The sequence below is a fragment of the Puntigrus tetrazona genome, chromosome 7, assembly GCF_018831695.1.
Source record: "Puntigrus tetrazona isolate hp1 chromosome 7, ASM1883169v1, whole genome shotgun sequence".
In the NCBI taxonomy this organism is placed as follows: Eukaryota; Metazoa; Chordata; class Actinopteri; order Cypriniformes; family Cyprinidae; genus Puntigrus; species Puntigrus tetrazona.
Window position 1 is genome coordinate 33,927,215 of NC_056705.1, and position 27,907 is coordinate 33,955,121.

Here is a 27,907-nt window from a genome sequence, read left to right on the forward strand (position 1 = left end):
ATAGTTTATCTGCTCAAGGAAGGAGCCATCAGAAACCTAATCTTTCAAGAAAAAGAATAAAAATTTGAACGGACCTTTAAAGTCATCATACACTTTTAAATTCCATAAAATCACATTAAACTCACACAGCAATGACATGTACATTGTCACGAGAGAGAGAGAGAGAGATGTAGTGTGTTTTAATAAAATCTTTATTCAAAGAAAGGAGTGAAAAGAAAGATGTTTGCAGATGTTTATAAAGCAAAGAACAGGTTACAGGAACTCTTATCAAGGAATCATATATAAAACGTATTCAGTCTGTACAGATTTCTATCTAAAACTGTAATCCATATCTGTCCACTATCATCAGTTCTTTAATTAGTTGGAATGACAGCTCAACAATGTTTTTTTTTTAATAAAATAAAGAGTATTCAAACATCTGGAACTCAGGTGGGCTTATATTCTTCACATGTATTGTATAAGCCCTCCCCAGACGCAGCGATGTGTGTGTGTGTGTGTGTGTGTGCACGTCGCTGTCTGTCCGTGTGTGAGAGTGCGTGTGTGTTTGTGTTAAGCGTGCTCGTTCTGTTCGATATTAGCGATAAGTCCCTTCGTATCAACTGTGGCCGGAGAACGGATGAGGTCGGAATTGACGTACAGCCTGTTGTCGAACGTACGTCCTCCGATCACAGGCCTGGGGATTTTCTTAAAAACAGAAACGTGGACGAGCCCCCCGCCATGGCAACGATGACCAAGACGACCCTCTACTGCGATGCCAGCGGAGCGTGGGACGCCTCTTCCACCACCTTCACTGCAACGCAGAAACAGAAAAGAGCGGAACGTTCAGATATGTCTAGATCATGAATTTAGAGATATATGTGTGCTTATTTTATATATATACGTGGTATAGATGGTTTCTCCGTTGGTGGTATAACTGAAATATGAAAAAACAAAAAACATTTGTACATGTTTATGAAAGGTCATTTGTAATATTAAGCAGAGTTTGGAGCACTCACCTTTTGGAGTCTTGCAGATGTAAGGCTTGTAATCGTTGCAGTGTGTGCTAGCCCACATACCGGTGTGTGACTGGACTTCCACACAGCTACCAAAAGGATTGGGCATCTGGGCTTTCCAGTTTGTGTAATCTATCACCATATTATCAATCCACATCCACTCTCCCTGCGACACAACGACACACACACACATATCAGACGGCGCTTCTGAGATCATTTTGAGTATCGTTTGTTTGAATTAAATGTATTATAAAATATATATGAAATACATTTCTAACCAATATGACTGCGGTGCATGCCGATCCAGAATGACTGGATTCCGTCCTGCAACATCTCGATATTCCGATTAATAAACACGGATTCTAGTCGGTTTTTCGATACTCACCAGTGATGCTCCTAAAAATGAGAAATCGGTCTTATTAGTTTTTTCAGTTATCAAAAAGCACACTAAAAGTGGTTCAATCAAACATTGTGAAAAAGAAAAAAAATACTCTCACACAAGTACTCTCTCAAATTTTATTAAAGGGTTATTTAGGGACTTTTTCAGACGTCAAACGGAAAAAGCACTGGAATATGATTGAATTGCATTCACGCGTGTTTCACATATAATTCTTTCTAGATTGTAATCTGCCTTCAAAACGATTTTTTTGACATCGAATTATTCCGGCTGCTCTGAAAACAGGCTATAATTGAACGACGTGCCACCTGCAGGAGCGGAACCTGATTTGAAGAACAACATTCATTTTTCTAACTGTATTTTCGATTGCATTTTCCATACGTAGGCGACATAATGCAAACGCAATTGTGAGATCTTGCATTTTCACTCAGGGATGCACAGTGACCTCTCTTCAAATGAAAACATTGTTACGCCGCAGATACTCAGTTTTGAGTATCTAGATAGATAGACAGACAGACAGACAAACGGGCAAATATATAAATAGATCAACACTCAATCAAAACTAATACATTTATTCTTGAGCAAACTATGTGATGCCTACCCATTCTCATGCATTCCACAGTGGCATGGGCCCAGTTTTCAGACCTAATGGTCATGAAGGTATAACAGTGTCCTCCAAAAGGGATCCAGGTTTTATGCCTCTTTGACTCAGGGCAGTTCCTGGCAGCTGAGGTGGATCTGTAGGAGCAATGACTTTGAAGCGGTGCAAAGATGTTAGCATATCAACTTTGTCTTGAACTAGAAATTCAGTTGTTTAAAGCATTTTTATTTTTAACATTATTTTAATGTTTATTGCCGGCATAATGTTGAATGAAATACCTGTGGATCTCTTGCACAGGAATAATACTTGTCGCTGCACGCTGTAGTTTTCCAGTCACCGTCCGTGTCGATGTATACACAGGCTAAATTATTTTGGGCTCGCCTATGGCCCATTTACTGTAGCTTAAAAACCAGTTGTCCACCCAGCGGTACTGACCACTCGTCTAAAGCAAACAAATTTCACTGTTAAGATTCCTGACATTATCAGTACGTCTCACCATTGCAGTGACTATGATTTTGTCACATTCCCTGAACAACATCCCTGTCAAAAGTCTTCACGCTTATCCTAATTTTTGATCTGAACCACAACCTGTACCTAAATTTAGAGGCAATTTATACATGGATGAGAATGTTGTTGAAGACCCAGCTTCAATAATCTTCGAAATCTTACAGCATTATGCCGTGACGCACGTGAATACTGGTCTAGGAACATTTATTACATGGCAAAAACCTTGCTACCCGTTTGAGCACAGTCACACGCACGTTATGCTAGCTTGACATTGTATACATTGTATAAATATTTGTACCAGGTTGCTGTTAAGACCGATCCACAGAGGCTCCTTAAGTTTGCTGACTCTAAGGATGGTGTAAGCCTGGCTGATGGAATTACGCACACTGGCAAGGTCACCATCATCTGCTTTACACTGTCTCCTAGCTTCATCCCAGCTCATCTTCTCCATCTGAACCTTGTATGAATCATTTGCCAGTGTAAAGAAACGCTGTGGCAATGCTGTTGTCACGGGATGAGCAAGCTGAGAGTCTGTAACACATAGGTTAGCATTAGCATACGGTTAGGTCAAATAAACGATAACCTGGTGAAAAAAATGCCTGCTTTCCAGTACTCTGCTTTGAACATTAAACTGCAGAGATTAGCTTGAGCTGTAAACAGTGCATTATTTCAGATAAAAATTTTGCCAAGATTTGATTTAATCATTGATCCAACCTGTTTTCTTTTTGCAGATGAAACCTTTTTGTTCTTCGCAGTTCTTGTCTTTCCACACACCTGTTATCCTCTCAGGGGTCCTAACCATGACAACACAGTCGACCTGAAAGAAACAGTTCAGAAAACAATTACGAAGGCTGTACAACGGCTCATTAAAAAAAATAATAATAAAAAAGATGGCCGTGCATTATTCTTCACACATATAGCGCGATCTGAACAAATACCAAAAAGACGGTATTGTCTACTTTAAGGCATCACAGACACGGCCAAAACGGCATCTTTAAAAAGACGCAAAGCAATTTCATTTAATGTGCAATAAGCACAAGCTATGTCAGGCATAGAGAGCACATAAAGCATGAAAAACAACAGAAATGTCCAGAACCATTACAATAACAGGTTCCAGGCTAGGCAATCATCTGTTAAAAGCTATTAAATATGAAAGTATCCTTAACTTTTATGTATACTTAAAGGGTAGCATGCAGTCCATGTGACATGAGTTTCGTTGCCAGAGTAGTACATAGATACTGTGATTTTCGCAAAATGGGTAGCTCACACATGTACATTGAATTTGTTTTGCACTAATCAGTTGTTCCACAAGATAGAAACACCGATTAACTTGCGAGTAGTGGTTTATGTAGGTGTGAACAGTAAAGATTTAGTATATTCAGATAAAACATCTCATCTCGAAAGAGAAGTTGAAGATTGTGGTAATATTTATACACGCTGAATAGCATTTGAATAGCAATGGTGTGAATACTTGCCTTTGATTCCGTGTAGTATTGCCTAGAAGGCTCTGATGTAGGGTGACCCTTGGCCCAGTTTATGTAGTTGACACCTTTACCATCGGTCCACAAAAATGTCATCTCCCAATTGATATCATTTAATCCAATCCATACATCATCATCTGAACTAAGCATTAGAGTAGTAAGGAATGCTGAAAACGAGAGAGAGAGAGAGAGAGGGAATATCAATATCAATAACCCAATCAGGCTTTATTAAGAGTAGACATATTTCTAATAATATACACCTCGTATTAGATTTGATAAATTATTCAGATTTTATTGAAGAAGGTGCCATTATTCTGTTCCTAGACTCTATTGAACATGAATTTATATACACAGCCTTAGATACGTGTATTTTTCTGGAAGTGTTCTGGAAGGACTAGATCTAGAGCTTCAGGCCTCCAAATCAATACAGACAAGAGTGAAAAATACTGTTCATGCCTCTAATAATGCCTCTAATCGTCATCAGCGGATATAAGGTCAAGCATATAGGATATAAGATGACAACTTTACCACTAAGCTACAGAAAACAAAGAGCATTTTTAACAGATGGCTTCAAAGGGACTTAACTTGCTCTCAAAAGCGGAAGGTATCTCAAGGATGGCTTACCCAGCTGTTAAAATCCTGTGCTTGCTTGGAAAAGGTCATATTCGTAAGTGTAAAGTTACATCTTCTAAACAATTTCATTGTATTCTGCTCTGATTAAAAAAAAGCAGATTCTTTATGTAAATTAAAAAGAAACAAAAAGCAGTTAAAACATACCAGACGTTAAATATGATTATTGAATCATCGGTGAGCAGAGATACAGAGTTTAGATGAGGTTTCCTACCCCCTACTTAAGTCAAACTGAAAAGTAGACATTTTACGTTTATGTAATGCATTTTATTTGTAATTATTATTGTTTACATATGTAAGATCATCATTTAGTTTTTTGTCTTGATATTTTCTATTTACTTATATAATTATATATGTTATGTTTAACATCTTACTCTAAATCCCTTGTAACGTTGTTTTGTTGTTAACTAGTTAAATTAGTTTGTAAAAATAGCAAAAAAAACAAAAATTCCTGCGCTGTGATTGGCTGGAGTCAAGACGGCAAAGTGATGACATCACATAACTAAAAAGACACCTGACAAAAAATTTATAGAATTTTATAAGGAAACAAAAGTACATAAATGGTATAGTAGATAAATGTACTGTTTATTTAATTGTTTTTTCTTTTTTTACATGATTTCCTATAATTAATATTCACAATTTCTAGTATTTATGTATGCTTTACATTTTGATTGTAATGTTGTAATTAGCATTGCATTGAATTTTCTCTCTGAAAAAGATTTGTTATGTGACATTAAAGTTTCTTAAGGGTCAAGATCATGTTATCTGCATCTCCCGCGCTCCACCAAGCCACTCCCATAATATCTGTCGCTCGAATGCACGGCTTAGATTAACTATAGCATGTGTGTAAGGTTGTTCGAAAATTGAAAGTCCGCCAGTTGGCGAGTCCACTATCACTACTACTAGAGACGACAAAATCTGCGCTGGTTGAAATAGGTGCGGAGGTGGTTTGTTAGGCTACACATTTGCTCCTTTCTTTAACCTTTTTTCGTTAAAAACAACAACAAGTGGATCGATTGAGTGTAACCCAGGTTGGAATGTGAACTGTGGACCAGAGATACGTGGACCTTCAGGGTGCAAGCTGTGAGATGTTGGGTGTTTGGCCAAACTACCCTTGAATATCTCGCAGGATGTACACATGCTTAAAAGATCAGAGCTCTGTAATTGACATTTCCTTGACTCAGAGAGTTCTGTTGAATCCAAACCACCTCTTTTCAATAAACAAGAGTAAAACAAACAAGCAAACTACAAGTACTTCATGACAAAAGGACAAGAGAAAAGGAGCCATCAACCATGCTACACAGAAACAGTTTAAATGATTTACTGTGAACCATGCCAGAGATATTTTGGATCAAAATTCAAACCAAGGGGGTATTTTATGGGGGGCACCTGAATATCCAAAGTATCCATGTTTTGTATGTGAATGCAAATATATATCCCAAGTAAAAATACTCACCTTGCTCTTCGTGACTCAGAATGGACACCAGGTTGCCTCCATGCAAAATGCATTGGTCCCGAGCATTATGCCATTTTATCTTCTCATTAAAATGCTTGTAACACTATTTAAAAAGTGCTTTGAATTAGAATGTGAAGCTGCTTATTGTGTTTTTTAACAAAGCTGAATTTTAAATTGCTTATCTATCTATCTATCTATTTAATTTTTACAATAGTTCTTACTTTCCCTTGAAACAGGCTCCACTCCGAGTACAGCCTCCAGGTTGCACAGTGATGGGGACACGGTGCCGTTAACAAAGTCAGAACGTCTTTCACAGATAGACGGCAGTGGCACACCACAGTTAATATCATTCCAGAATCCTTAAAAAAACAAAAATAAAAAAGAATGAATAAATGCTAAAATCTTTATAGCTGTAAATTAAAAACTACGAATATATTTTGCATTCCTAACTGATCAAACAGCAGAAGAAATAGTGAGAATGAGAGAGAGAGAAAGAGAGAGACTGATAATGGCATTTAGAAAAAGACTGATTTCAAATTTACCATCACATTTCGACAGCCACTCTATTAGAAACATTCTCACATTTAACTTGTAGGACAGGTTTGAAAACCACTGTACTAGGTAATACATAACAAATATTATTTAATGTAACCTTACTGTAATGTGTTACCAATAATTATAATTCATTTTATAATTCCAGAAGAATCAACAACTATTTATTCTTTTCTACAAACATCACATTTTGAGGGCCAATATTTTAATCATTAAACATCGTGACAAAACGTAAAAACAAAAGTGCCTTAATATGTTTAAGTATTAAATATCATGATGCACTGTTTACATAAGCAAGCAAACGAGGCCCGAATATAAACGCAATCTGCTTAATTGTTCAGTGCTTTCCTTCAAGTGATTTTCTTCAGGAAACCATGTAAGACATTTCTAGGTATTTCCACGAATTTAACCATGGTTCCTCGAGGGACGCTTATGGGGGTTGCCTTCAGCTTCACGCTCTGAATATGTGTGTAATCTGTCCAATAGAAGGGCAGGACGTCAAAACTGGGTGATGTCATAGGCCAGAAAGCTTTAGAAGCATTTGGAGTGCAACTGGGTTCAGCTTCTATTCACGAAGCGAGCACCATTAGGGAGAGAAGGTGGCCAAGTGTGGCTAAAGTAGACGGGCACCTGTATCCTCAAGACCGACTTCTGTAAGCCTTGACCCCAAGTAGAGGGTAGATCAGAGGACTCTAGGCTATGGAATAGCATCCTGCTCAAGCACTTAGCATAAGCTTCTCAGGCCAAGGTCCGTGGAGGAAATGTGTCACTAGGCCCACTGACTGGCCTCCGAGGGAGGTGTGGTAGGCCGCAATGGCTGCCACGTAAACCCTAAAGGTGGAGTATATATATGTAGCCATGCAGTGGGACTAAGCGAGTGTTTGTTGTCACTGTTACACCAAGCCAGCAGAAGCAACTGCACTTACCTCTCCATGAACAGCTGACTATAAATTCTGAAGCAGGCCTTTCTCTGGCATGTAGCATTATAGTTAGCCTAAGCCTTGTTTGTTCTTGCCTTGCTCCTCGGGTTGATATTCTCTGGACTTGACTCTGCCTGACTTTTGGTTTTTTGATTGTTTGCTGCCTGACCCTGCTTGTTTTTGGATTTTGTTTCTGATATTCCTGTTTGCTGTGTTTTGACGCCTGCCTGCTTTGGGCCATGCCTTTATCGAATAAAAGTCTGCGAATGGATCCGCACGCCTCAGACCCTCAATCACGATACAGTCACTCACATGACTATGGGAGCTGAATGAAGGACTTTGTAAGACAAAAGTGTTTTTGAAAGACAAATATCCACATTTTGAATGTAAACACTTTTTCTTGCTTAGTCCAATCAAAAGGCTTGGAGCATCCAAGGAATTTTTATTATAACTCTGATTGGTCTGAAAAAGAATACATACACCTAAGATGCTTCACAGTTGAGTATAATAGAGGCTAATTTACATTTTGGGCAAAATACACCTTTAAAGCCAGGGGTACAAACTGGAGCTCTAACCCCAAGTAGATACACCTCCACCAGCTAATCAGGATATTTAGGCTTACTATAAAATTCCAGGCAGGTATGTCAGGTTAAGTTGAAGAAAGTCAGTCAGAAACAGGTTTATATACCCTTGTTTTAAGGTATGAAAGTGATATAGCGTGCACTGACAACACACATGCAAAAAGAATATTTATGATGAAGAGTGCTTACCCATATTCTTGTAAATGGTAACACAGTTCTCATCGTTGTTGGCAAAATTTGGTTCATTTTGATCCCATGATGTATAAACAACGGGTGAACCATCCACCCAGCTACAAATAGACAACAAAAATCCAAGTATAAAACAAGCACAAATGTACTTCACTTAAACAATGCTTTGCAAAGGCTGTTATTGGTGATGGTGTTGCATAATAAGTTAATGCACAGTGTCCTTCGTACTCACCTAAATGATTTGTCCAGTTCCACCATCAACCCAATGTAGTATTGATTCTCTGACTTCCTAGATATCTACAAAACATTATCAGTAGCTCTGTTCAAATAATTATGCTATGATGTAGGAAAACTTCTATGACAACATGTTTCCATCTGAGCTACTCTTTGTCTTAAGCTGTGCGGCATTGCTGTAAAAGCCATTAGAAACAATAAGTGGGCTTCTGTTTTTATTCCCTTGCCTGAGAATTTATTTCAAAGAAACATGTAGTTTTTCTTGAAAATATTCTAAAACTATACAATTTAGCAGAGGCTGTCTGACAGTGATGTACTCTGCAGAAGTGAACTGTGGCAAGCGTGTGTGTCTGAAAAACAACCTTGCTTTGATATGAGATTATCAAGTGTTGCTTGTTGCTTGCTCTTTTTATCATTAAAAAACATTTTTACAAATTTTAAAGCATATGAATGATTGAACTCCTCTCTGTGGACACACCGTTTTAGATGTTGTAGGAGGACAGTCATTTGGTATAATAATGAGAAAATTTAATTGGGGTAATTGTGTTAAGTACATTCTATTATCAATCCTCACAACATTTAAAATGTCAAATATTTGTATTTTTTACATTTAAAACCTGATTTGTCCCATGTCTCAAGAATGGTTGTTTGAATGAATCAGTATGGTTACGTTCACACACAGTTTGTTTTTTTTAGAGCTGTACGAACAGAATAGGACTGGACAACTAGTTGTCTATCACGTCATACAGTGCAAGAGAGAGCCACTCTGCCACACAAATGCACGTCTGCCGTGTGTTACTTGCTTTCATGCATTGTTTTGGTAACTTACAGTAACGGAGAAATGAGCTGCTTGTCATCTGAAAGTTTTACCTCGTCAATTTTCCACCGAGCCGTGTTCGTGTTCTCACTGAGGTAACTTAATTTTAACCTCATAAATCGAGCTTTAGAGCATGTCTAGAATGTGCAGACAATTGGATTGATACAACTGTTAAATAACGGCAGATACTAGCCCTATCAGCACATTTGAAAGGCCTTCTAATTGAATTTGAGGACCAGATCAGGTGTGTTAAATGAGCGAAAAGCAGGGGACTCTGGGAAAGGCTGAAAAACACTGGTCTAAACAATAATTCATATCAAATATCAAAATTAAAACACAATGAAAACACATAATAAACAAATAAAAGTACCTGTTTCCATATAAATTTTCTCTCTGTTCGACCAGAAATGACAACAAGATCTGCATGATTCTTCTTGCAGAATGATCGAGCATCTTCCATGGGTAGGAGCTCCTCATTAATAAAATATTGACTGCCGTTAAACATGGTCCAGCCATCAGATGTCTTGTTAAATTCCCCTGTAAGATAAAAAGAGCATTACTTCTAATTGTCTTCACTTACAATTGTGTGATTTTTATTAATCAGATAAGCAAAGGCTGCACAATGTTCTCAGTTATCTTCTGACCGTGAATAGTAATATTTGGTAATGCTTTATTTTTATGGTTACTAGAATATTAGTCATTTATTAGTGCTAATTAAGCACATACCTTATTCTTTATCCCTTTTCCTACTTAATACCTAAACTTAACAAGTACCTTATTATTAATAAACAGCAAATTAAGAATTTATTAAGGTGAAAAGTCATAATTAATAGTTAACAAGTGTTACCAATTCTAATGCGTTGCTTTCTTATATTCAAAAGATCTAGTCAAAAGATGTTGTCAGGGTGGAGATGAGGCGAGGACTCAAGATACAGGAAATATGGGCTTTTTAATAAAAAATAAATAAATAAAACAACAACAACAACAACAAAAACAAAAACTACCTCAAAGGGGGAAAACAGCCAGGCAGGAGCACAGCTAAGGGCAACAATAATACATATGACATATGTACTAAAAACAATGATGAACCAGAATATGACAGCAAACACTAAGTAGCAGGTAATGGAACTATTGAAACAATGAGGTGATGGGACAGGAGAGCAGATGGAACCAACGAACACACAATAAGCCATGTGCTCACACAGAAGACAGCCTCTGGAGGCCATCTAGTGCACACCAGATGAAGGCTGTTACATAACGGATGAGGGAGATGGAACTGTGGTGGACCAAGTGGAAGGACAGCAGGCCAGGCATGTGCAGTAGAAGAGCGACTGGAACCAGAGGTAGACCAAGAAGCCAAAGTGGAGCCAACAAGGCAGAAAGCCAGGGCGGACCCACAAGGTAGGAGCAGGTAGAGCAGATGGAGAAGATAAGTACCACTTGAGAGAAACTTCAGGAGGTTCTGCAGCAGAAGCCACCACCTTGGGAGGGACTTGAGCAGGCCCTGAAGGGCAAGCTCTGGAGTGGACATTGACGCCTTCCAGACTAGAGTAGGATTTGGTGTGGACTCTGAAGGCTCCCAAACTGAAGCAGCATCTGGAGTGATCTCTGAGGTCTCCCGCCTGGAGCAAGTTTTGAGGCGGCCTTTTGGGCCAACAGGCCAGCAAAGTGGAAAGCTTAAAGTTCCCACGTTGGACACCTTTTTGGAGTTTTATTTTAGGTGATGATGTCCTTTAGAATATATATTTGTGGTATAAGTAACAAAAAACATCTCATTATGTTTTTAATGCTGTCCAAAAACGATTCTGGTCTAATTACTATTTATGAGCTTCTCTTCTGATTGGCCTTTTTTTCTGAGGACGTAAAACCAGGCCATCATATGTAACAACATCACAATTATGTCAGCACTAGCTGGATGCAAAACAAAGGGAAAATGAGGAAGCTCATTCAAAACAACACAAATTCGGCTACATAAGGAGCTTAAAATATCATCTTCTTGTAATGTTGGGTGTCAGAATACAGCCTCAAATTAGAAATATGATCGCATAACCAATGTTACTGCCTGACAAAAAAAATGACAGCTGTGGTAAAACACTACAAAATGAGCAGACTAGAGAGAAACTTTTTCAGACTTTACATGTTAACTCTGGGAGACATTATCAGGAGACATGGTGTTAGCTTTCATGCTATGCTGATGATACTCAGCTCTATATTTCATCGCAGCCCGGTGATACACACCAAATTGAGAACCTAACAGAATGCGTAATTGATATAAAAAACTGGATGATGAGTAACTTCTAAATTCTAAATACTAAATTCTGAAAAAATGGAGGTGCTAATTATTGGACCTAAAACCCTACATGTGATAATTTAGAACACAGTCTAACACTTGATGACTGGTCTGTTAATTCTTCATCATCAGTTAGGAACCTAAGTGTGCTGTTTGACAGCAATCTTTCCTTCTGGAAAATATAATTAATATTATATAATAAGAAATATTGATTAATGCGTTTATGACCTTGAGGTTAGATTATTGTAATGCTTTATTGGGTGGTTATTCTGCACGCTTGATAAACAAACTTCAGCTAGTCCAAAAACAGCAGCTAGAGTACTTACTAGAACTAGGAAGTATGATCATATTAGTCCGGTTCTGTCAACACTGCACTGGCTCCCTATCAAACATCAGATAATTTTTAAAATCTTATTAATTACCTATAAAGCCCTGAATGGTTTAGCTCCTCAATATTTAACAGAGCTCTTATCACATTATAGTCCTGCACGTCCGCTGCGCTCTCACAACTCTGGCCATTTGATAATACCTAGAATATCAAAATTGACTCATGACGGCAGATCCTTTACCTATTTAGTACCCAAACTCTGGAACAATCTCCTAACACTGTTTGGGAAGCAGACACACTCTGTCAGTTTAAATCTAGATTAAAGACACATATTTTGAACATAGCCTACACTTAACACACCAACACACTTCTATTTTTTAAATCCATACATCCCTATCATTGTACTCTCATATTTTATACTGTTCAGTGCTTTGATACACTCTGTGTTGTTAAAAGTGCTATATAAATAAAAGTGATTGATTGATTGATTGATTGATTGATTGATTGATTGAAAGAAACAACCGTAAAAAAAGTCTTTTTTTTTATTAGACCAAATTTTTAGCATACAAGAGGTAAAATACCATATAAATTCAGTTTGTTTTCTCACAGAAATCGCTTGTTTATGTCTTAGGTTTTCAGTGTATCATTATGATGGGGTATGGTTTAATTTGGATTTCTTTGTGCCTGTTTTTTTCCTCTCATAGAGAAAGCTCCCTATACCGACCATTATATGAACGACAGAATACAATGGGTTAACTTAAAAATCTCAACATTGAATCTAATGAAGAAAAAAAGGTAAGCTGATAAACTTCACATTTTAGTTTCAAAGTGAACTATTCTTTTAACATAACTTTTATTTTACATGTATACAATATTTCTTACATTTAAACTCATTTAACAAGCATTTTAAAAATATTAATAGTAATCAGTCAAAACGGGTGATGGAAATAACATTGTTATAAATAAACAGCATTATTAACAGCATTATTTTATTCCAGTAACAAGTAATTGAATGAGTTTCCCCGTTACAATGCGTTTTATATAGTAATCATTAGTAGGATAAACAATATCTTAAGCATATAAAAAAATAGTGTGGTGATTCTATTCCCAAAGTGTCCATGGAGAGTCGATAATATTTACAACAATATATTGAGTTTGATAATCTCTCACATTGTCCCAGATACATTAAAATAGTGTAGATTAGTGTTAAATGTTTAATAATAACAATGTATTCCACCAGTAATACTTCTACAGCACATAAATCTTAATAAAACTATTTGTGCTTGTTAATGCACTGAAATACTGCGTTAACAAATGACATCCTACTGTAAAGTATTACCTAATTATTCATAAATTATATGTGATTGTTACAAAAAAATTTAACTTATACTAAGATCTGCATAATTATTAGGCAGGTTTTCTTGTACAGGTAAACAAACAATTAAAAAAGAGTTATACCAAATTAAAATAAATAAATAAATAAATAATTAAATGTCCATGAGAATGTTATAAAAGTGTGTCCACTAGCAGCAGGGTTACATTATATAATCATAAATAGTTTATTATATGATGAGATTTTCTTCTTGTTAAGACAGTGGAAAACAGTACAGTTGTGTAATGAAGTAAATGTAAGGAACAATGAATTTGAATAATGAATATGCAGAAATATCCTTACCCTGGGTTGCAGAAGTTGGTGGTGGTTTGGGAGTTGTGCCTATTGGAGAAAAGAAAAGGATTAAAAAAAAAGAATACTGAATTATCTAATTGGGCGGGCACTTGTTAATGTGCATATTAAAAGTGGATGCACATGCATATTGTATGGATCTAGTTATGTCAGAATATAACGATAAATCAATGCTGCGTGAGCTATGCATTATACATACTTAATTTATAGGTTAAGTCATTTCTCTCAAAAAAAAAAAAATAATACAAAATAATAATAATAAAATTAATTGTCACTCACTTTTTCCTACTAAATGAACATAAAAATGTAAAATCTTACAGAAGATATGAAAATGATATGAAAAATAAAAAAACAAAACAACAACAATTTGTGGTAGTTTTAAATAACAAAGCAAGAAAATAAAGATAAGGAAGAATCAAAAGAACAAATTATGACTTAATTCATAATTCTATCCATGCATACCTATTGGTATCTGGCAAATCCAATTATTATAGTATTCACAAGCACGGTCATTCCACCAGCGTCCATAATAAAGGCTGCTTTCTGCACAGTGCTCGTCATTGTTGTAGTTGTTTGGTTCTCCGTATCCCCAGTTATCAAAATCAGACTAAAAAGAAGACATATTCACATCATCATACATTGCGATTATATATAGTCTGGTTCATCGGTTCGTTGGATGGGATTGCTTTCTCACTCCACCTGAACCTCTCCAGAGTTTGTTTTCAGTCGACTGATTGTTTTTGCACGATTCCGAGCGCTTTTTCCATGTTCACATATGTGCAAACAAACCAAGTTAAGGGGGAAAACACGCCATGCTCCGAAACAACGAACCAGGTGTGAAAGCACCCTAAAATAATTCCAACTCAAATATCAACTCAGTATCTGTTGTTCTTATTTATAATTGTTGGGTGAAAGCAGGATAACTTCGTAGTTAACCAATCATTTTTACACACACCCAATCTTGATCACCCTGTCCTGGGCTGTTTTGAAATAATGACAATTATGGCTTTCTAGGACCCTCCTTTTATACTTCAACTAATTTCAATACACCCAAAGCATTATTCATTTTTAAAAATAAACTGCTATTATTTTGAACACAACTGTACGTCATAATTTTACCTCAAAGTGTCACGAATAGGGGTAAAAAAAATATGAGCAGCAATGAGAAAACACTCACAGGGGTTCCATCACTCCACACAAAACCAGAATTACCATCAAGCATACTGAAACCTATCCATGCCGGGTCTCCATGCATTAACCTGCAGAATAAAAACATGTTTCCCACCATTATGGAGTTTCTTGGTGTACCCTAAAAAATGATCATTGTGTCACAAATAATAATATAGAATTATACCAGTACAAAACGTTTCATGAGCACTCACGTTAACCTGCCGATTTGTTGTGAAGCGTGGAAGCTTGCCAAGTCACCACCGATGGCTTTACAGAAATCACGAGCCTCAAACCAAGTCTTTCTCTCATCACTTTGCTTATAGAATATCTGAAAAGCAGAAATCAAAATTGAGATTGTCTGGAAGAAAGGAAAAAGAGTTTATTTCATGATGCCAAGTAACTTCTTAACACTAAATTCTGAAAAGACAGAGGTGCTAATTATCCGACCTAAAAGCCCACATGTAATAATCTAGAACACTGCCTACACTGTAAAAAAATGTACAAAATGCTAAGGGGGAAAAACATGTTAGTTGAACTCATTTTATTACTATCCGAGAAAACTAAAATATATTTTAAATACATTAAATGAGTGGTTTATTTTCAAATCCAACATTCTGACTGCTAAACGTTGACTAAACTAATAAAAACGAATCCAGAACATCAAGATCATTCTAACTGTGTAATCGCCTAAGTGTCTTTGCAAAAGAAAAAGCGCCGCTATCGTATCAAGTTTACGCCCCAAGTCCCACTCCATAAATGTTATTTTTAGACTAATTTTAATGAGAAAACCATGCAAAATATTCACATTTTTTTTATAAATGAATGAACATTTAGAAAGTGTTTTATGGGTTGTATATCTGAAGAACCGTGGGTATAGGACAGAATAAATACTATCAGACTAAATTTATCAAAATGTATATTGAAAAGGTGTAAATGTTTATATTCATACAAAAACGGGCAACATAGACGTAAATGTTACACATTGTTTCTAGTCTCGTCAATGACGCATCGTAAGGGAAGTTTGTCCTTCCGAATAAAAATGAACAACTAAATGGTGTTACAAGACAAGCCAAGGTGATGGCATCCACTATCCAGTGGGCCAACCTCTGCTTGGAGACAGCCTTCCCTTTCTGCTGACCTCTTGATGGAAGAGAGTGTGATCAGGAGTGCTGTCTATCAGACAAGACAACTGACTCCACCGGCTCAAAGGGACCTCTCTGAAGGCCAGCCAGGACAATAGAGAGTTCCCATGAGGGATCTTAACCTTCTGGCACCCCTCAGGAACCTCACAACAAGATCGCGCTTCGCCAAAGAGCGGCCGTGCTGGAGCCCCCAAACCCCCTTACTCAAGTTGGTGACTCGTGCAGATTAAAAAAAAACTCTGAACTGGATTTCTGTCAGGGTATTTTAACACATTTCTTTGCGTCTTCTATGCGAACTATCTCTTTGACTATTGTGGATTCAAAAGCACAAAAGGATACATTGTCCAAGTACACACTGCGGCTAAATTTGGTTGTCAATTAACCTTTATATAAGGGAAAGATAACCTTGTTAAGCTTTCCAAAAGGACCCAGCGTTACGTGAATAGTGGATGCACTTTTGACAAACAATGAATGAAAAAAAAAAATGAATGCATACTTTCACATAGAAATTCCTGGGTTCACTTTGAGGGCCAAAGCTTACCAGTAGCAAGTTCTTACATCCAGCCTAGCCTTGTCATCCCCGACATAAACCAAATAAATAGATGCAGCATTAGCACTGATGACTTTTGTCCAGTCTTAAGAGCTTGCACATGCACGCTGGGATGTTGTCCTCGCTCATCTCAAGTCTCTGAGACTCAATGACCAGAATAATGTTTTTTTTCCAGGGGACAATGGATTTAGGGATTGTACGGGATTCGATTGCAATGCATGCACAGATGTCACATCCTACATGTGTTAAATATATTGTAAACACCCTGAAAGATTTCAGGCTAGGAGAGAATGTTACTTTACATTACTTTCGTAAAGTGTCAACTAAAGTCCTTTGTGACATTAAATTGAGAAGACCTTGTGTTTTCATTGAAGGTTGCAGTTAAGTTTATATGTTTATATGGCAAAACATATATTGTTAAACCAACCTCTGGCATGAGTGTTACATGTCACTCTTTCAGGAAGAGATGTATTTGTGCACGTTTACCTGAATACAGCTCTTTGGATCTTTTTTAATCCACTCAGCTGGACAGCTGAGAGCCTGTGTAGTTGGGGGCTCTTGCGTGGTAGTAACATCCCCAGCCAGTTTTTTACAGATGTATTTCTGTTTACTGTTACAGTTCAGTACGTCCCATAATCCTGCCGAAGTTCCTGTTAACATGGCAACACAACCTCTGTGCCTTTCTACAAAGCGAAAAGAAAAAATATAAAAAAAAAATATATTCAGGTAGATTTAGACATGACATCACGCATTTAATACAAACGTCATACAAATTCAAATTCAAAAATGTCCTTAATCCACATACCTGGCATGCCAACATTAAAGTGTGTGAATTGAACTTTTTCACCATTACTCCACTGGAAGCGCTCAAGACTTTCAGTATTACTTAGGCCAATCCAGAAATACTTCTCAGGCCTAAGACCCACCAAACTAATGAGAAAAGCGTTCTCATACCTAATTAAAGAAACAGCATTAAGAATGTTATATAAATGTTTGTATACAGACAGTAATGGAAAATGTCTACTAGTAAACAAAGACAAATATAATAATGTCGGAACAGAGATGATTTGCAATGTGCACAATTAAACATTTGCAACATTTGCAACTGCGACAATTTTCTGAGAGAATTGCAAGGGTGCCATATTTATATACCATGAATAATTTCCAGGATTTCACTAAGTTTTTTTCTCCCAAAAATCATGCTTTTTTTTTTCCAAGTTCGCTCCTTTTATCTCTAATAGCACTGTTTATTGAAATATTTTATTTAAAATATTTGAACATTTTATATTTTACAAACCACCCATTTTTATGATTTAATTCAGCACATGTGCTGCTCTATCAATGTCTCATAAAATTACTATATTCTTTGCAACCGCACACTATGCGAGTAGTGAAAAACACATTTTTCTATGATGTGTGCTTTTAGTTTAGTTGCACCCTGTATGATTACCTAAAAATATAATCTGCATTACCTGTTGGCAACGTCGATCAAACGAGCTCCTGCCTGCTCACATTTCAGTTTGGCCTCATTAAAAGACTTGATTTCCATGGCAATCATGTAACAGTAAGAGTTGTACCTAACCCAACCCTATGGAAGGCAGACAGACACGACTTAAATCAGAACAACAATTCCTCATACATCTTACACTATTAAAACTAAAGATTATTTGGAACAAAATTCAATTAAAGTAAACTTCAATGAAATCACAATAAATCACATATGCTAATGTCCTGATTTATGAAGTGGAGAACGGGTGTAATTTACATAATTCAAGATTATAATAATGTAGTACATGTATGTAAGGTTTCGTGCTATTTAAGATATCAGAAGGCTGAAGCACTTTCCAAAATAATGATGGATGGATGTATTTGTGAAATTGTATTTTCTCTTTTGTTTATTAAAAATGAAAACATAGTATAATTTACAGTAGACTCACAGCTAGGCATCCAGGACTGACAACCTCTGGGGTGCCATCAGTCTTTCTAGATGATTTTTTTTTGCAGATGTAGCCATGCTCCGTCTCACACATATGGTCCGCCCATGTGCCTTCCTATTACAGAGGTAAAAAACTAAATTACAGCTAACCAACATAATGAGACAATGGATGGATGAATTTTACTTGAATTACCAAGAGAGTGTACAATAGAAGACAGAGATACTGAACTTCTGGCCTTGCCATTTAGACTCTTTTGCCTCCCTAGAGAGTTGGACTGTTCACAGTGTCCAAAAATGGCATTAGTATAATGCTACAAGTGACAAATTATTGAATAAAGTAGTTATATTTGTCTTCCTTCTTGTAAAAGTATTATCGTAGCTTCATAATGGTACGGTTGAACCACTGATGGCAGATGGAGCATTCAGTCAATGACTTTTCTGCACCATGTCAGTGGTAATTGTTTCAATGGGAAAGCCTCCCATTTTTCATCCAGATTCTCATTGTGTTATCGTTGAAGATTTCCCAGAGTGTTTACTTTATTATGAGTCCATTGTGGAGAATGAAATGGAGTACTGCTTGACAAAAGATTATTATTATGGAAGAAAGGGAGAGAAGGTGGACCAAAAAACAACAGATTCCTCAATTGCTCTCCAAGACAAAGAAGCATCAGGATCAAACCAAACTCATGAAGGTTGAATGGAAAAGGCTTGGGGATAAAACATTGGGAAAGACCTCCAAATATGGCTGCATTATTTTAGAAAAAAAACTCACATTGCGATATTTTGTTTTTGAAATACATATTGCAATATGGGAAGAAAAAAAATAGAGATGATTTTAATAGCTCTATCTGGAAATAAATAAATAAATAAAAATCAATGACCGGGGATTAAATCAGCATAGAAAATAAACAAATTCTAAAACAAAATCTCACAGTATTCAGGTGCACACATTGAACAGTCAAGTGTAAAATAACACTGCACAGTCTTCACTGTATAAATTAAATCTAATAAGTGATTTTTCTCTTATTTTTGTTGTTTGGTTAATATGAAACAGAAATCAACAGGGACATTAAACTACAGTTATTGTTCTCCTCTTTCCTTCTAAAGTGTTTGCCTTCACCTAAAACATAACCAATTGTTTTTTTACAAGGATACTTGCAGCGACATGCATTTTGACATAGTTTTGTGAATATGTGTAATTTCAGGCACAAATAGTAGTAGAAGTGAATGGAATTCAGTGTTCTCTCTTCGACAGTAAACTGATGCCTCGTCCTATTTATGACGTACAGACAGAGAGTTCAAATGACTGGCAACGGTAGCTTTGTCACGTCCAGGGTAGGCAGACTTCAGGGCCATTCACGTATGTGTTGTGGGTGTGTCGTTCTTGAACGATTTGTTCAGTTTGAATGAATCCTTAATATGATCTGGGAAGAACGAGTCACCTCAGGGAAATGCGTCATTCGTCTGTTAGGTTCTGTGCTGAAAATAGTTCATCTGTTTTGAGTATTTGAGTTTGAGTCGTTCGTTCATCACGTGACAGCTTCATAAGCTTATCTAATGAAGTCTGAGATGGAAAGAGAACTGATTAGTTCATCTTTGAGGCTTTAGGTTTGAGTTGTTCATTCATCGCATGGCAGCCCCATAAGCTTATGCAATGCAGTCTGAACCAGAAAGGAACTTGATAATAATAATAATAATATCTAATAATAATATACAACTACGTATTACATTTTATTACCACATTTAATGTTATGGAAAAGAACCATCATGATTTCTCTGCGCATGTTTTTAATTTGAGTGGTAACATTTTAAATAGTAGTTTTTTTTTATTTAATGTCAAATATTTGTAAAGTCATTTAGCCTACTATAAACCTTTCATGCTTAAAGCTTTACCTTGTTTGAATGTGTTTAAGCTGCTGCTGCTTTTGACTACTTTGATGTCTACACTTTATTACAGCCTAGGTTTATTTCGGACATGAAATTCTGCAAAACTAGTATACGATTAAAAAATACACATTTCAGCATTATAAAAATCTGAATCTTCTGTAAAGTTTTAATTAGTTCACACAGTTATAGGACAACTAAAAATAATTTGCAGGAAATGTTCTGGGAATGTTCGATCTGAGCTATAAAATTAAACCTAAAAATAACCTGCAGGCAACATTCTGGAAATGTTCTCTTTAGGTTGTAAAATAAAATCTAAAAATAACCTGCAGGAATGTTCCTAGAACATTAGGGAGCGTTCTGTGTTTGTTGGGAAGTTGAGTCAAATGTTAAACCTAAGTCTAGTAATCGGGTGCTGTTTGAAAGTGTGCGGCACTCAGAAGTATGTCACAACATGAAATATATTTTATAGCACATTTCTGTATTTGCTGCACATTACAATACTTCTTTGTGTTTTAGGTATTTACAGTGCGTTTCTGTATTTTGGAAAGGACCCACCTTTCCTTTTGATGAGAACACAATCCTCCATACGATTTATGATGTGTGAAAGGTTCTCCAACAAGCCACTTGGCGAAGGTAACATGCGTTCTGTCTGACCACTCGAACAGGTTCTGGACCCTCTTATCATTAAGTCCAATCCAGAGCTCATCAGTAGGCACTGCAGAACAAGCACTCACATTGGTTTCAATGGCTTGTTTGTTTGTTTTGTGAGGGTAGGGTTAATTGATAGAATATAGAAACATGTGTTTGTGTATAATGGGTTCTAAGATTGCACATACTTACAGTACCCGCTCTGTGATATAATGAAACTGTACTCCTCTATGTTGTGTATACTGGCCAAGTCTGCTCCTTCCTTGTGACATGCTTCTAACGCATCACTCCACGCCATCTTGTTCCGCTGCAGATAATAGCAATGACCAGCATATGGAACCCATGCAGCAGGACAGAAGGTAGGCTGGTCTTTAGCTTTTAACAGAAAAGAACACATGTCCTTGTAAAAACCTGCACACGATGTATAAATGGTTACCTTTAGTATAGTGTGTGACACATACAGCGTGTCTATATTCATTCATTAATCTGTTTTATTTAAATAACACACATATTTCATACTAGGACAATTGTAGCCTACCTGGTGGAGGTGTGTCGTCTGTAGAATTGCCTTTACGACAGATGTAACCAATTTTTTTATTGCAGGCTAAACTCTCCCACTTTGATGCTTTACCAGCATTTAATGCAGCACAGTTCAGGCCTGGTTCCAAGGAAGGGTGACCTTAAAGTTAGAGCATGCGGCAAATCAATTCCACAACTAAACCCGGAATGCCTTTGTATGGGTGCATGCATAAATCAGTTGTATGTACGTGGATTTTATTTACCAGAGACCAGTTTAGATATCTGAATGGGTTTCCGTTAGACCACTGCCAGCCACTCTCAAAATCAAGACTGTTAAGCCCAATCCATAGTGTGGAGTCAAAGATATTTGTCAAGCCTGAAGTATAAAGTGTCTGATATACTGAAATGCCACTTTATTTATACCATATTTTTTGTATAAAAAGCACACTCTTTATATGTGACTGTTAAAACATTAAAGCATGCAATATATTTTTTCTTAGTGAAGGAAAGTACTTGAGTCTACCTGATATGTAAGTCTGCTCATGCAGCTCTGAAATGCTGAGAAGATCAGCGTCTTGTTGCTGGCAGCTTGCTCGCGCCTGATGCCAAGTCAGCGCAGACTGCATGTTCCTTTGATATAACACACCGGTCACTGGATCACTGTCCCAACCTGAGCCGACTATTGCACACAGTGGGTTATATAGAGCGGTTGAAGTTAGTTCCCAAATCAGCAAGAACAAACACTTTGCACAGTATAATTATTTAACAATGTTTTAAACACTATGGAAACCCAAATCATTTAGAGTTGTTCAATTACTACTACTTAAATGTTAAAAGTATTACCAATACGAAAAAGTATTGACCAAACGTTTATATTAATCTGCATCTGCTGATTCGATTTGAACTTTAATATTACTAAATACAAAATGCTATACACACACAGAAATAGTTGTGTTATGTTGTCTTACTTTATTTTGGGCAGAAGCCCCACTTTTGTCTGTGTTGTAGTCGGCCTCTGTTGAACACCATAGCTGACCATCTGCTCTTCCTCCACAATGCATTCGGCGTACTACTTGTCAGCAAATTTAAATGGGAACTGGCATGGTTTTCCCAAATGAATTTCCACCTATTGTATATAACGCTACAGAACAGCAGGAAATTAAATTAGACAATAGTGAGAGAATGTAAATATTTGATATTAACAATGCAAATTAATGCAATAAGGTCTTCCACCAACATAATTTTTTATAATGCTGTTCTGTAAATGCCCACATTTTAGGTGGAAGCAAAACATATACTTCTGGGGTCATATTCCTTTAAAAAATTAAAGCACCGTATCATCAGAACCTCAAATGATAGCAGTAAACAAACACTTCTTTATACGGTAGCGGAGATATTCTTGTGATACAAGATCTGTTTCAATATCCCAGTGTGGGTGAACTTTTACCATTGAAAAAAAAACAACAAAACAGAACGATGCCCAAAAGATGCTCTGTGACAGCATGCCCTGACATTACTAAGTTCTACGTGTTCCTGGAACAATATTTGTTGTTGACTCTGAAACAACATTTTGATCCCAAAATGTAATTTTAAACATATTTCTACAAATAAACCTAACCATGATTAATGCCTAAAATCAGAAGAAATGAGCGATGACCTCTTAAAAACAAACAAAAACAGACCTTTTAAATATGAATTAAACATATCTTCTAAATGTAATTATTATAGGGTCTTAATAGCTTTTCAGTTTCTCTGTCTATTAGATGGACTTTTGTTCATACCTTGATATCCATGAGAGCACAAATCCTCTTTGGTCCCATAAATCTGCCAGCGACTCCAGACACCTGCTCCTTTATACAACATCATATTTGGCTCGCTTCGGTTCCATAATTCAGGTGCAACGACTGTCCTTTGGCCGAATAACGTATCGCTTCTTACATTCCCAAATTTGTAGAGGACTGAGTTCATTGCAGGGCACAAGGAGAATTTTGACCCAGTCTTTGATGTTCTGGGCCCCCAAGCAGAGTTTAAAAGAGAGGTTGATAACTCGAGAAGAAGAAATCCATCGGAAACGCTGAGCCTCAGAAGACACATCGCACGGGGCTGTCTGTACCACAGAAGCGCCACAACATTCACACATTTGTTGTGATCTTCGTTGTAGATGAGGAAGTAGCTGGAGTCTGCATGTATAGAAAATTATATCAGATGCTGTAAAAGTAACACATTCCATACGCTTTCTATAAACCTGTTTGGGGCTAAATTACTTATGAATTTATCTAAACAGAGAAAAAAGCAGCACGAATACTTGACAGAATATAGTTAGACTTATTATTCAGAACCAAATAATGAAATTACTAATAAATTGTGACTAGTCGGCTGCACCTCCCTTGATTGTCATCATCACCCCGCCTTCTTCACCAGGCTCCCGACGGAAGTGGGCGTGTTCGAGGGAGGGGCGTGGTATTGACAGGTCTGGCGGCGTGTGACGAGAAGTGGATCGAACCTCGCCACCGCCGCCGCGAAATGCCGGGCGAAGAAGCGTGCTGTCACACTCCGTAGTCCTGGTGAAGATTGCACACACGTGTACCGCTGACGGGTTCCGTTCTGTACCGTTAGGAAATAGTGGAGGAGCCGCCGCCCCTTACCCTGGACCCTTCCCTGAGCACTACCTGACCTGCACTTCCTGCAGCACGACGAGGACACCAGTTCCCCGTTTATTTTGGACACTTTTCCCTTTTTTCACTTTAAACTTCCAGCCAATCAGATACCCTAATTGTATGGGGAAGTTATGGGTCCTGTGGACTAAAAGGTTTTATTTCATATACAAATAGTGTATTAAAAGAACTATTATTTGTAAGTGTTTTTTTTTCTGACTGAAATTAAGGAATTATTGGCAATATTGATAAATAAAAATATTTTGCCAAATGTGTTTTTGGCTGGTTTAGATCTGTCATTGATAAAAAAAGGCAAGTAGGTAGCAGCAAGTCCCTGTGTTTAATAAATGATCTATTGAATCATTCAAAACAAATGATTCATTCAAAACGGCTAATTCAATAAGAAACGGAACAAGAGTCTGCATCCCAATTGTTTTGTGCCATGAATACAAAACAAAACCCCATACATTGATATTTTTGTTTGATACTGACTGCTGTTTTTGCAGCGCTTTCTTGAGGTTTCTCCTTCAGTTGCGTTTGTTTGAGTCTCCTTCTCCTCTATAGGTTTAGAAGAGTTGGTTAACCAGTTTAGCTCTTCTTGTTAAGACATTTTAAACGTTGTGGCTCCTTTAAAGTCAAATCACAGCCCTGGTGGAATAATATCACCCGTGCTCTTAGACAGGAGTGTAGGAGAGTTTTTAAACTTTTTCATTGGCAAGATTACTGGAATTAGATCTCAAATTTCTTCTGTTAGACACTATTGCTTCTGTTGACCCTGTTAATCAACTGACCTGTTTTACATCTGTTTCTCTGTATCAGCTCAAAGAAATAATTGCTCATATGAAGCAGGTAGTTGATTCTATTGGTCTGAGTGTTCTATTCTGAATCTTAGTTTGTCATCTGGTGTGCTTCCAGCGAGTTTTAAGCATGCTGTTATACAGCTTCTTCTTAAAAATGGCTTAGACCCTTTTGAGATGAATAATTTTCGCCCATTTCAAAATTGCCTTTTATATCAAAGATACTGGAAAAATTGTGCATGCACAGCTTTATATCAATCAAATATCGTCATGTTGCACACAAATATACATGTTTCCTAACAGTATGCATTAACTATCAACTTTTTAAAACGACCCGAGTTACGCAAAAAGCAAGTTGGTACAAGTTTCCCAAGAAAAGAATTAAAAGGAAAGGTAGCAAGCAAATAAATGCTACACCATACTACTGCTGTCGCGTTTTGTCCTTTCAAAGCAAATTTAAAAGGTATACAATAAATAAACCCGCTTTTTAATAAAACGATATAGGCTACGCGGTGAGCGCCGCACATATTTATATTAATATAAACTCCGCCTCCAGCAGGGTGTTCTATTTGCCCTCAAACGAAGAACGTAGTTTGTTTGAAGTATTGTTTCACCATCGCATCCAACCCTAAAGTTTAGGAAATGACTGCCTTCAAAATTTCCAGAGGTCCGGATGCACTCCACTGCACCAAGGCCACCTCGGACACAAGTGACCAGCACATTTATGGAATGGAGAGGTGGCAGATTCCTGGATTGTGGGAAACATGGGCATGTTCACATTGACAATCTTTGATTGTTGCACTAAACTAAGTAAGATTGGCTATCTGATATATTAATTACCACACCTCGAGTGATGGGCGATCCAAGAATCACAATGTCTTAGATGACGTGAGTCTCACTTACTACACTTTGAAAAGTCACGATTCAATGGAGTGTTGAAATTAAGCACTGACAGATGAAGAGGGGATGGTCAAGTATTGGATGCATTTTTAAAAATAGTAAAGAAAAAAGAATAACTGTTGCGTTTGTATTTGTAAAAAATAAAGATGACGGAATAAAATGGGAATAGGACTGTTTATTTAACAGCTAGCATCTCATAGCTATCGTTCCATGCACTAATCAGTTTTCTTTGTGTGAGCTTTTCACAATGCATCGTGCTTACTTCCAGGTCTATATCAAATAGAAATGCTAAATCCTCTTAATTTTTGATGCTTATATCTGGCTATCATCAACACATTATCCCATGCAAATGAACTCGGAGGGTGTCAAATTGTGAAAAAAAAAAAAAAAAAAAAATTATATATATATATATATATATATATATATATATATATATATATATATATATATATATATATATATATATATATATATATATATGATGTTGTTTTTTCTTCAAGTTCTCTTTTTTCTGTTTTCATTCATAAATTTATATTTATATTTTTGCATTGTTTTAGTGCAATATTAGGATTAATATTAATTAATATCTTTGAAACAATCAGTAGGCTCCTGTATAAAGCGTTATACAGATAAACGTGACGTCATTTAACGTGTCTCGAAACGTGCAAAGTACAATTTATGTTATTACAATATTGATTTTAAATACAGAGCGAAAGCTTGTACTTCACATATTCATATACATATAAAAGTGTTACATTCATAATTACCGTTTCCTTCCTCCAGTTCATTCGCATGTCTGGAGATGAAAGTGACATGGAGTGAGCTGTGTTCTGGGAAACAGTATTCCACGCAGTGTCTTCAGATGCATACATTAAATTTAATCCAATATAGCAGGTACTCCGCCATTTCACATACAGAAAATTCACATAGTATACCCACAGAATTGTGTGCCTGAGGTTTCAAGCTGTAGGCATTTTTTGAAAACTGCAGAGTAGTACAAGTGTCTGTACTGTGTGTGGGAGAGCATGTTATCAGTATATATTAGGGTGACCATAAGAGCCAATTTCCCAAACACATCCTGAACAGGATTTCTATATTGCCTAAAATATTGCCTATGGTTTGCATGCAGACCGAACAGTGTATGACATCGTTCCTTATGGTTTCAAAATGCTCTCGAGGCACTTTGAATCAAAGCAATGCAGAAATCCTGCCAAGGACGCATCCAGGGAGAATTGCTTAATATGTATAATTTCATGAATATTACTTAGGAACTGATCAGAAATAAACAACAACATGCAAATAAGTTAAACACATCCATTCGATGTCTATTATTTCCTGAATATTACTAATGAACTGATCAAAAAGTAGTCTACTGTTTTATTATAGTAATATAGTAATATTTTAGTACTTTCTCCTGTTTTATTTTTGATTTTGTATTTTCTGGTCATTTGGAATGAGGATAAAAAGACAAAGAATAAAAAACATGCAAATAAGTTCCAACATCAATTCAATATCCTTAAAATTCCTAACCATTTTGAAATTCAAGATGGACAGCCCCCTGATGATGTCATAATATGCAAATTACATGAATATAAACTATGGGTCATGCAAAACATTTTTTCAATTTTCACTAGATCTTTATCTTTAAGTCCTTTCAAACCACAAGCTTTTGGAATCATGATGTGAAAATCCAGCATTTTTCCAAAAGAACAAAAACGGGATAAAGTGAATTATATACAATGAAACATAGTGAGATTATGCATAAATGAGAACTCTTTTAGGTTCCTTGGGCCCAGTAGCTTTGTACATTTTAACAAGTGAAATAAAAAAGAAAAAAGCTGAACAAAGACACAACAAAATAATTAGTGTGTCAGTATAATTAGTGAGCTGCCATTGCCAATAATTAAGTTAAATCTGTGACATACCTGTTTGAATTGAAGGCTGTAAAGCACTATATAAAGAGAGCAACAAAAACAAAGGAATGTCACATATCTTCATGTTTGTCCTTGAACTTGTACTCCAAGCGTAGAAAAACCAGTCTGTGT

General features: G+C 36.6%; 1 pseudogene; it reads right to left on the reverse strand.

The window, feature by feature from the left end:
* Positions 1–173: 173 nt before the first annotated feature.
* On the reverse strand, positions 174–27,907 carry LOC122349766 (annotated as a pseudogene).